This window comes from Vidua chalybeata (genome assembly GCF_026979565.1).
Source record: "Vidua chalybeata isolate OUT-0048 chromosome W unlocalized genomic scaffold, bVidCha1 merged haplotype SUPER_W_unloc_5, whole genome shotgun sequence".
Taxonomy (NCBI): Eukaryota; Metazoa; Chordata; class Aves; order Passeriformes; family Viduidae; genus Vidua; species Vidua chalybeata.
This window is the reverse complement of record NW_026530340.1, coordinates 1,147,646-1,158,225: the sequence shown is the minus strand read 5'-3', so window position 1 is coordinate 1,158,225 and position 10,580 is coordinate 1,147,646. Positions and strand designations below refer to the sequence as shown.

Below are 10,580 nucleotides of genomic sequence, written 5' to 3'. Positions count from 1 at the left end.
AATAACACAACTGAAATGATTAACGTAAAGGTGCAAGGGACTGTGGGAGAACATGTCTCTATACCATTAGAACTCAGAGGGGAGTTTCCTCCCAAGGCATCCCAGCCTCATCGTCCCCTTCCTCGGCTTGGGATGCAACAGGTCCGTAGTGTCACCATGGTGTCCTTGGACCCTCACTGTCACACCTGACCCATGGCTCCATGAGGTTCCCCAGGGTCACCGTGGTCGCTGTCAGAGGCTGGATGAGATCGATGTCCCGAGACCCCTTGGGATGCTCGGAATGCCCGTGTGGGGCCAGGGCCGGGTCAGGCCTTGGTTTGTGGTGGGACAGAGCCCCACCCCCTGCCCTGGCCTGGCACAGCTGTCAATCACACAGCAGGGGCGGTGCCAACCCAGCTCTGATTGGCTGAGCTGTCAATCAATCACACAGCAGGCAGTGCTAACCCAGCTCTGATTGGCTGAGCTGTCAATCAATCACCAGCAGCTGGTGCCTACCCTGACTCTGATTGGGCAATCAACTGTCAGTCCCACCCCAGGGGCGGGCCCATGGAGGCCCAGGGGGTTAAAAGCCGGAGCTGGAGGCCAGCCCATGGTCTGGATCCTGCCTTCTCCTGGGGTTCCGCTGTTGGTGACACTGGAACCCGAGCAGTTGGTGCCTGTGTGAGCGTCTTTCTATAGATCTTCTGCCTTTCTGTTGTTCTCTATTTCTTCCCCTTCTAATCCAACTTACCTGGAACATTTTCAGGTAACTTATCATCTTAAGGCTTAAAGGTTTTTAGGTTAAATGGGCTAAGTTAATGAAGTCAATGCCATGATAAAGGTTTTATGTGGTCCATTGTGACACTGTGGATCCAAGGAGACCATGGAGACACCCCCAGAACCTCATGGAACCAAGGAGTCCACGGTGACCCAGCAGGGCTGCATGGAGACAATGGCCCATGGTAACACTGCCCATCCAAGGAGGCCATTTGGACACTGGGGAAGCTCATGGAGCCAGGTAGGCCATTGTGACACTGAGGAACTTCATGCCACCAAATATCCATGGTGACACAGCAGGGCACCATGGGAACCCAGGAACCGCTGTTGGCAGTGCGGAAACTCATGGAACCAGGGGCCCTTGTGGCATTGCAGAACCAACACAGCTGCTGCACCTTGTCCCCTGGCCCTGCATGGCTCCTTGGGAGGCATGGCAGGAGCAGCACCCTGGGAGCCTCGGGAATGACCCTCTGGGATCCATGGCACACGCTCCCAGGGGCTGGAATTCCAGTTCCCAGCCAGGAAAAGATCTTCCTGCCCTTGAAGGCAAAGCTCTTATGGAAGAGCCAGAAGCCAAGTGGAGCAAGATCCTACAGTGACATTTCACTGCCAGCCTTCATAACTTCACCCATGGTGGTTGTAGCTCCTGGATTGGGAATGAAATCAGGGCAGGATCTTTGGTGGAAGCTGCCCTGTGTCAAGGGAGGCACTGAGAGAGAAACAGAGCAGGCAGAGAAAGACAGGAGAGAAAAGAGGACACAAACACAAACAGCTGAGAAGGTGGCACTCGGGAAAACAAACCAGAACTGATGGAAAATGAATGGGACAGGAATCAATAATTCTGAATATTTTATTTACCGCTAAAATACATCCCACCCACTCAGTCCCACACAACCCCAATCCCACTGCTCCAAATTTGGATTCCACTTCTCCCAGTCTTCTTCCAACCCCATCTCACCCTAGCGGATAAGGAACTGAGTAATTTTGGCATGGGATTGAGTTTTTTTTGAGGTGGGAACAAGCCATTTTTAGATGGGATTGAGACCTTTTGGGGTAAGACTGCGTTGTTTTCAGTGGGACTGTTTGTTGTTTGGAATGCAGAGAGATGTAGAACACTGCCCAAAATCCCCCAAGGACCAACAGGTCTTCCATAATATGTCTCCAAACCATAACTTCCCCCTCAATTAGCTGTGAAATGGTGAGACTTTAGACATCTCTGACAAATTTCTTTCTTTTCTGGTCCTATTTCAGGTGTTTTTAAGGGATTAAGATCGATCAGAAGAATATTAGGGCCAAACCAAAAGGATAACCAGCCAGGTGTCTTCCCTCTGTGTATCACAGGGAATGTGGGTCACCGGGGCTCTGACCAACGTGGGTCCTCCCATGGGGGATGGATTTGGAGCAGTGCACAAAGCTCTTCCTGCAGTTGGGGCACTTGCAGGGCTTCCCCTACTGGTGGGTCCGCTGGTGTCGGGTCAAGGCAGAGCTCTGGGTGAAGCTCTTCCCACACTGGGGACACTCGTAGGGCCTCTCCCCAGTGTGAATGCGCCGGTGCCTGATGAGGTGGGAGTTGTGCTTGAAGCCCTTCCCGCAGTCAGGGCAGAGGAAGGGCCTCTCCTCAGTGTGAATCTGCTGGTGCAGGAAGAGATCTGAGCTGGTCAGAAACCTCTTCTGACACTGGGGACACTCATAGGGCCTCTCCACAGTGTGAACCATTTGGTGGATGATCAGTTGGGACCTTCGGCTGAAGCCCTTCCCACATTCCCCACAGTTGTATGGCTTTTCCCCAGTGTGGATCCTCTGGTGGCGGATCAAGTGGGACCTTCGGCTGAAGCTCATCCCACATTCCCCACATTTGTATGGCCTTTCCCCAGTGTGGATGTTCTGGTGGCGGATCAAGTGGGACCTTCGGCTGAAGCTCTTCCCACATTCCCCACACTCGTAGGGTCTCTCCCCAGTGTGGATGCGTTGGTGGACGACAAGTGCAAATTTGCAGCTGAAGCCCTTCCCACACACCCCACACTTGAAGGGCCATTCTGCGGTGTGGATCATCTGGTGTCGTTTCAGATTGTTGCTCTTCCTGAAGCTCTTCCCACACTCCAAGCACTTTTAGGGCTTCTCCGCATGGTGAACCTGCTCATGGACCACCAACTCCGAGTTCTGCCTGGAGCTCTGTCCACCTTCCTGGCCCAGGGTGGGTCTTTCCTCCTCGGAGCACCCTGGGCTGGGCTTGGAGCCCCTCCTTCTGTCGGATCCCCAGGGATTTTCATCCCAGTTGGATTCTGGCACCATGAAGCTGCTCAAAACGGCCTCTTCCACAAGGTTCTGCTGTGGGAATTTGTCCTCCCTAATCTTCATCCTCATCTCCTCCTCTGGGGCAGGAAGGACAAGGAGAGGATGGGATTTGCCTCCGTGCCAGAGGGAAGGGGAAGGATATCCCCCCAGTGCGTCCCCAGCAGGACGGCATCGGCAGCGGGGTTGTTCTGCAGCCAGGGGGCATGGAGGATGCGGGAGATGGAGCAGGGGAGAGGGGGAAATGGCACTGACTTCCTCCTCACCTGCCTGGGTGTCCCAGGGCTCCTTCATAGTCCTTGCAGCCTCCTCCTCTATCTGGCAAAGGTTTGGGGATGGGAAATTCTGTTCTGGGAAGAAAACAAATGGTGCACACATTGAGTTTTGTACTGGTTTGGAGCAAAGCAGGGGGAGAATTTATGCCGGAATTATAATTTAATGAGAAAGTTAGGATCAAGGCAATGATCCAGAAACACTGGCTTAATCTGACCGAGTCAGGATATAACCTGACACCACGTTGGGCAGGGTGGTGGTAGCAGTCTGATGAAATGGTGGCTGCAGTCCTGTTGGAGTGATGAACGTGATTCTGTCAAAGCAGGGATCCTGTAGAAGGGTCTGGTCTTCCTCTGAAGGTCCAGTGGTGCTTATGGAGCTCTTGTCCTCTAGAAATCCAGTAGGCAAAGTGCTCCTGGTGTTGCAAGGGTGAGATTATATGCAGGCAGGAATGCTTGGTTCCTCCCCCTGGGCGGAGCATCCCACAATGGGATGATGTAATTTTATCAGCCCTGCAGTGACACTCAATGGCCCATTAACAGAAGATGGCCCCTGGAGGGCGTTATCAGGGCTGAGTCATGGCAGAGATAAAGAACACTGCCCCACCTGTTTATCACAGTTCATGAAGATGGTGACTGAAAACACACCTTTGGTTACATCTTACATTGTCACCTGAAACAGTGAGGCAATCCCTGCTCGGGTTGGGGGTGAACACCACGCCCCTTACCCAAACTGGCTCAGGTGTAAAACCCCCACCCTGGGAAGGCCCCGCACACAGGGGACAATGTCACACTTGCCCTGCTGCAGGGGAGGTCTCTGTCCCTGTCACTCCCTTGCTCCCCCCCCTTTGCTCTTTCTTTCCTCTCTCTCTCTATATCACAGTTCCTGTTCAATAAAATCCACTTGGGATTTGGTCTCATTAGCACCTTAATTGGGGCAGAGGCGTCTCTCTAACAATTTTATTAACCAGATTACAGCATTTTTTGGGCGCTGTGAGTTTAGGCACAGTTGTCTGACCCCAAGTGCCTTTGACAACAGCATGGTTCCTGTGATAGATAGGGACAGGTGAACGGAAGATTTCGGGATGTGACGGAAAGCAAGACCCTTCCCCCCTCACCCTGCGACAGGTAATCAATCACCCCTTAGACAAGTAGCCCCTCCTAACCCCAGTAGTTTTCCACTCCTTACTAACTCTAGCCGGACCCACCCCCTTTGACGTAGTAAGCCCCCTTGACTATTTAACCTCACGAGATAAGATAATAAAGGCCATTTGACCATCCACCACATTGGTGTCGGTGCATGTCAGTGGCCCGAGTGACCCGGGCGAGGCCGGGTTGCCGTGCTGTGTCTTGAAACCAGGTCGCCCGCCTTCCCAGCAGAAGGCAACAAAGTGGTGCCGAAACCTGGGAAGGAGAAACTCTCTCGGGTAGTGGGTATCGCCTGGACGAGAAACAGCGGCCGGAGCGGCAGGACCGACTCTCGGCGCGCGAGACGACCCCGGACCAGCGATCGTCATGGAGGCCATCGCGAAGGTCGTGAGTTCAGTTCATAAGCAGTGGGGAATTAAGTTCAGGCTCAAGGATTTTTATCTTGCTATTGCGAGGTTCCTAGAGCTTGGGGCGATTGAACGTCCTGTGGAAATATTAGATCCGGAGGTGTGGGAGAAATGCACGGCTGCGCTGGCTGAGGATACCAAGACCTCAGGCAGCGGGAAAAGCCTCAATGCATGGGGTAAAGTCGAACAAGCCCTACGCAGAGCGCTTGAAGAACAGGAAACATGGAGCGCCGCGCGCACATGTTTATTAGCTACACCCAAGCTGGGGATAGGGGCGGCAACGCAAACCACCCCCGAAAGCAGTTTGCCTGAGAGCGGGGATCCAGGGGCTGGGCACGTTTCCCCCCTCCCTGAGCCAGAGTCCAAACCCCCCCGCGGAACCTTCCCAAAAATCCGCGGGTTCCCCACCCGTCCCTTCGCTGCCGATCAGCGATTCGGCACCGGGGGCGCAGCAGCGCGCGCAGTCCTTTTGGGAGGAACTGGCGAAGGAAGACAGAGATGCAGAAAACGCGGCTCGGGAGGAAACGCGGGCAGTGCCGCCGCCCTACCCAACCGAACATGGCGCCAGCGGCCAAGGCGGAGACGCTCTCGGCGGGAAGAGCCCAGAGTCGCGGGTTTTTGCTAATGTGCATCCGCGGGAAAAAGAGAAGGAGAGCGGCAGAGAGCGCATGCCCAATCGGGAGCCGCGCTCAACGCTGCTACCATTTAAGGGAGAGACCTCCCCCTGCGGGAGACAGGGCAAGCCCAGGGGGCGGGAGCGGCACCACCCCCGAAGGGAGGGGTGGGGCCGGAGCTGCACAAAAAGGCACCAAAGCCCAGAAGTGCTCTGGCATTCGACTTCCAGCTCTGAGTCCGGCGACAGCAGCTCCGCCAGCTCGGGAGAGCTGACGGAAGCCGACTGGGACTCAGAAACGGAGAGAGCGGAGCTAACGCGGTTTAAAACAAAAATGAATAAAGCCTTAAGCCACACCGAAAGGCAATCACAACACGAACCAGCCCAGTTCACTGACTGGGGAAAAATAAAAATAGCTTGTGCTGAATGGGCCCCCTCAGCCGCAGTTCAAGCTTTCCTGGTGAGGATCACCGGGCCAGAGGGGAACCAACAAAGGATATATACTCCGGTAAACCCCAAAGATATACAGGCAATTGTCAAAGCGATTTCATAGAAAGGGATTAACTCAGCCATGGTCTCCACCTTTTTGGCAATGACGACTTGCTCCCCTTTGATATCAAACAAATAAGTTGCATGATACTCGGTGGTACGGGAATGATCGTGTTTAAGCAGGAATGGGAAGATAATTGTACAAAAGAGCTAGCCCAAGCTTCTGGGGCAGGGCAACCACTGCACAGTTCGAGTTTATCTAGGCCGATGGGAAAACATGATGAGATGATTACACCTCAGCAACAAGCCACACAAATGCGGGCCGAGGAAGTCAGGGCCACTACTCATGCTGCCTCTCTGGTTGTGGCCAAGCCATCGCCGTGGTCCACCATAAGGCAGGCAGAGAGCGAAAGCTTCATGCAGTTCGTAGACCGCCTGCAAACGGCAGTAGACTCCTCTACCCTGCCTGCGGAGGCAAAGGGCCCCGTGGTGGCGGACTGCTTGCGCCAGCAGTGCAACTCCGTCACCAAGGACATTTTGCGCTCCCTACCAGCCAGAGCCAGCCTGGCCGACATGATCAGACATGTCGTAAGAGAGGAGCACCTAACACCCATTCAAGCAGCCGTCCACACCCTAACCAGTGCAATGGCATGCTTCAAATGTGGTCAGGCAGGCCACATCGCAGTGAGCTGTCCCCAGCCGGCACAGCAGTCTGCGGCGGTGCCCCCACCCCAAGCACGCCTGAGAGGGCCCTGCTGGAGCTGTGGGAAGAAGGGGCATTTTGCTAAGGACTGCAGGTCCCGGCCCCAGGGAAACGGGAAAGGGAGGGGGCGCACTGGCCGCACTCAGCCTCCTCCCGCTGTGAATGCAAAGCGGCCCATCTATGCCAACCCCCAGTGGGGTGGGGGGCCCTCATACCCCATGCCCCCACAGGAGGCAGCCAGCCTCGCACCCCCACCAGCAACACAATCGCAGAGCTTTACAGCGCCGCCAGTGGCACCTTCGTATCCACCACCGCCACAAGCCGCGCCTGTGCCACAGGGCCAGCAGGGGACGCCCCAGAGTGGGACCCCTGGGTGGCCTTGGCCATGAAAATAGAGAAGGAGCCCCTGATGGTGTGGGGGACATGCCGCCTTTATGGCAGTCAGGATCCCCACGTCATAGGGCTTCAGTTCTGGGCGGACACGGGATCAGACTGCTCGGTTTTTCCCCAAGCGCTTTGGCCTCAGCATTGGCAATGCAAAGAGGTCCCCCCAGTGAACGGAGTGGGAGGGCCATCCCAGGCGTGGAAAAGCACCCAGTTGGTGGCTATAACACTTCACACAAAAAAGGGACTGGAACAGACAGTGGTAATCTACCCCTACATTTTGCAAAACTCTCCACCCTTGATAGGAAGGGACATCCTTGCTATGTTAGGGATCAGGATCACAAATTTATCCTGAGGGCCACTGCCGTACACCCACCGCTGCCGATCAAACTGACTTTGAAATCATCAGACCCCATATGGGTCGAGTAGTGACCCCTGTCAAAGCCTCGAATGGCAGCCTTGCTGGAACTGGTCAACTGCGAACTGCAAAAGGGTCACATAGAGCCCTCCACCAGCCCGTGGAACACCCCTGTATTTGTAATCCCCAAAAGGTCTGGAGAAGGCTATCGCCTCATCCATGACCTGAGAGAAGTGAACAAGACAATCCAACCCATGGGTCCAGTTCAGACACTGCTGCCCACGAACTCAGCCATCCCCAAAGGGCAGCCATGCGCAGTGCGGGACATCAAGGACTGCTTCTTTTCAATACCCCTGCACACTGAGGACAAGGAACGGTTCGCCTTTTCCGTCGTGTTCCCAAACGGCGAGCGACCCAACCTCCGCCACCAATGGAAGGTGTTACCGCAAGGTCTCGTGGACAGCCCGACCATATGCCAGATCACCGTGGACAGAGTACTGACACCAGTCCGACACTCCTACCCCACTGCGACCATCATTCAATACATGGACGACATCCTCGTCGCCGCACCATCAGCAAGCCAAGTGGATCACTTAGTGTCCGCAATCACGCAAACTCTCCAGGCCAATGGCTTTGAGATTGTGAACACGAAGATCAAGAGAGGACCCTGCATGACCTTCCTGGGAGTGGGGATCACGAACTCCTACGTGACACCCCCCAAGGTGAAGGTCCGCCGAGACATCAAGACACTCCATGACATGCAGCGCCTTGTGGCATCTCTCCAGTGGCTCTGCAACATCATCCTAATTCTGCCCGAGGTCATGGACCCCTTATACGACCTCCCGAAAGGAAAGCACTCCTGGGACCCCAAGAAGCTGACGCCACAAGCAGCGAGCTCCCTCGACTTCATCGAGCATCAGATGTCTACTGGCACACTTGCCAGGTGGAACCCAGGCGCGCCGCTCGATCTATACGTCCACTTCACACAAAAGGGAGGAGTGGGAGCACTGGCCCAAGGACCTTCCGAAAAGTCCCAGCCGATCCAATGGGTGGTCCTCGGAAGACCAGCTCGTGCATTTTGCCCGGGAGTTGAATGTGTCGCAACCTCATCATGAAAGGCAGGAGACTCGCCCTGAGACACCTGGGAACCGAGCCGGCAAGAATCCACCTTCCCTCCCGCAAGTGACTGACCATGGAGTCGACCGCGATATCGGAGCACCTGGCCCTTGCGCTCACAGGCTTCAGGGGAGAGATCTCCTACGCTACCAGACCACCTTGGACTCAACTACTGACCATTGTCGACATAGACCTGCCGCCAAAGGTCATGGACCGACCGCAGCCGGGACCGACGGTCTTCACAGACGCTTCCTCCACGACCTCTACTGCGGTGGCAGTGTGGCGGGCAGGAGAACAATGGCATTGCGTCAAAACAAGTGACCCCACACTGTCAGTGCAACAACTGGAAGCAGCAGCAGTGGTCTTGGCGTGCGGACTCTTCCAAGACGAACACCTCAACATCGTAACGGACTCTATATTTGTGGCAAGGCTTTGCCTGGCCATGTCGGGACCGGGCGTGTCAACATCTGCAGCGGCCTCAATGCTTGAAGAGGCGCTCTCCTCGCGACGGGGCACCGTGTCTGTCATTCACGTCAACAGCCACAACCTAGTCAAAGGCTTCTTCCAGACTGGCAATGACAGAGCGGACGCCGCAGCGAAGGGAGTGTAGACACTGCAGGAAGCTCGGCAGCTGCACGAGTCGCTCCACATCAGAGCAAAAGCACTGGTGAAGAGATGCGGGATCTCGACAGCGGACGCAAAACATATAGTGGCCACTTGCCCTCACTGCCAGAAGTCGCCCCTATGGCCCAGTGGGGTCAACCCAAGAGGTCTCAGGGCCTCAGAAATCTGGCAGTCGGACTTCACTTTATGTCAACTGCTGAAGCCCCGAGCATGGCTTGCAGTGACAGTGGACACTTACAGCGGAGCGATCGTAGTCACACAGCACCCCAAAGCTAACTCTAAGGCCACAATTCAGCACTGGCTGACAGCTATGGCATGGCTTGGTATCCCCAAGTAAATTAAAACTGACAACGGTTCCAATTTCATCTCTAAACCAGTGCAAGAATTCGCCTCGAAATGGGGCATCACTTTAGCGCAAGGTATCCCGTATAACAGCACCGGGCAGGCCATAGTTGAGCGAGCGAACCAGACCCTGAAAGCCAAGTTAGAAGTATTGGCAAAGGCAGAGGGCTTTGCCAATTCCGTTCCCCCAGGAGACCAAGCGCGTATACTGGCAACAGCTTTGCTAGCACTGAATCAGTTCCCTAGAGGAGATGAGGCAGACAGTCCTGTTCGAAAGCACTGGGTCACTCGAGCCCTAGAGGAGGGCCCGCAGGTCGTAATCAAAAACGAGCTGGGCGAATGGGAACGGGGCTGGAGACTGGTGCTCATGGGACGGGGGTATGCGGCGGTTAAAAAAGAGGGCAAGATCAGGTGGTGCCCACTTAAGTCAATCAAGCCAGACCTTCAGAATGAGACTAACAAAAATTGCGAGTTTCTATTTACAGGACATGCTCGTGGGTCGTCCCCGTAACGCGTACACCCCGGTTCCAGAGGAAAGCGACGAACCACCAAAACGCCGGACAGCGCCCAAGAGTCCTACACCGGTGAGACCCAGACAGCAACGGTGGCTTTGTGCAATCTTGCTATTAGGACTCATCGCCGAGGGGCGAGCCCACCCAGACTATCACCCCCATCAGCCATTCAGGTGGGTCATGCAGCATCTTTCAAGTGACAAGGTGTTCAAAGAAATCACCACAGCAGGCACCCCATCCTTCGTGTTCCACATCGCCGACCTGTTTCCAGGACGACCAAAGCTACGACCCCAGCACCCACACATCATGCACATGTACCTGTCCTACTGGTGTCCAGCCTCCAACTCTGGGAAGAAGTACTGTAACTACCCGGGGTGGGGATATTGCGGACACTGGGGCTGTGAAACCATTGTCACAGATGCCAGACCATCGGGAGAAGGGTGGGAACCGCAAGAGCCTGATAGATTCTTGCAGTTTACCTGGGCACCTACCGGCTGTAAAAAGCCCGCCTTCAAGGGAGGGGTCTATGACAACTATCATACACAACCCGAACATCGGAAGTG

General features: G+C 55.1%; 1 pseudogene; it reads right to left on the bottom strand.

Moving 5' to 3' along the window:
• Positions 1 to 2,165: 2,165 nt before the first annotated feature.
• The window catches only part of LOC128782943 (zinc finger protein 239-like), a 138,432-nt pseudogene continuing 130,017 nt past the window's right edge, over positions 2,166 to 10,580 (bottom strand).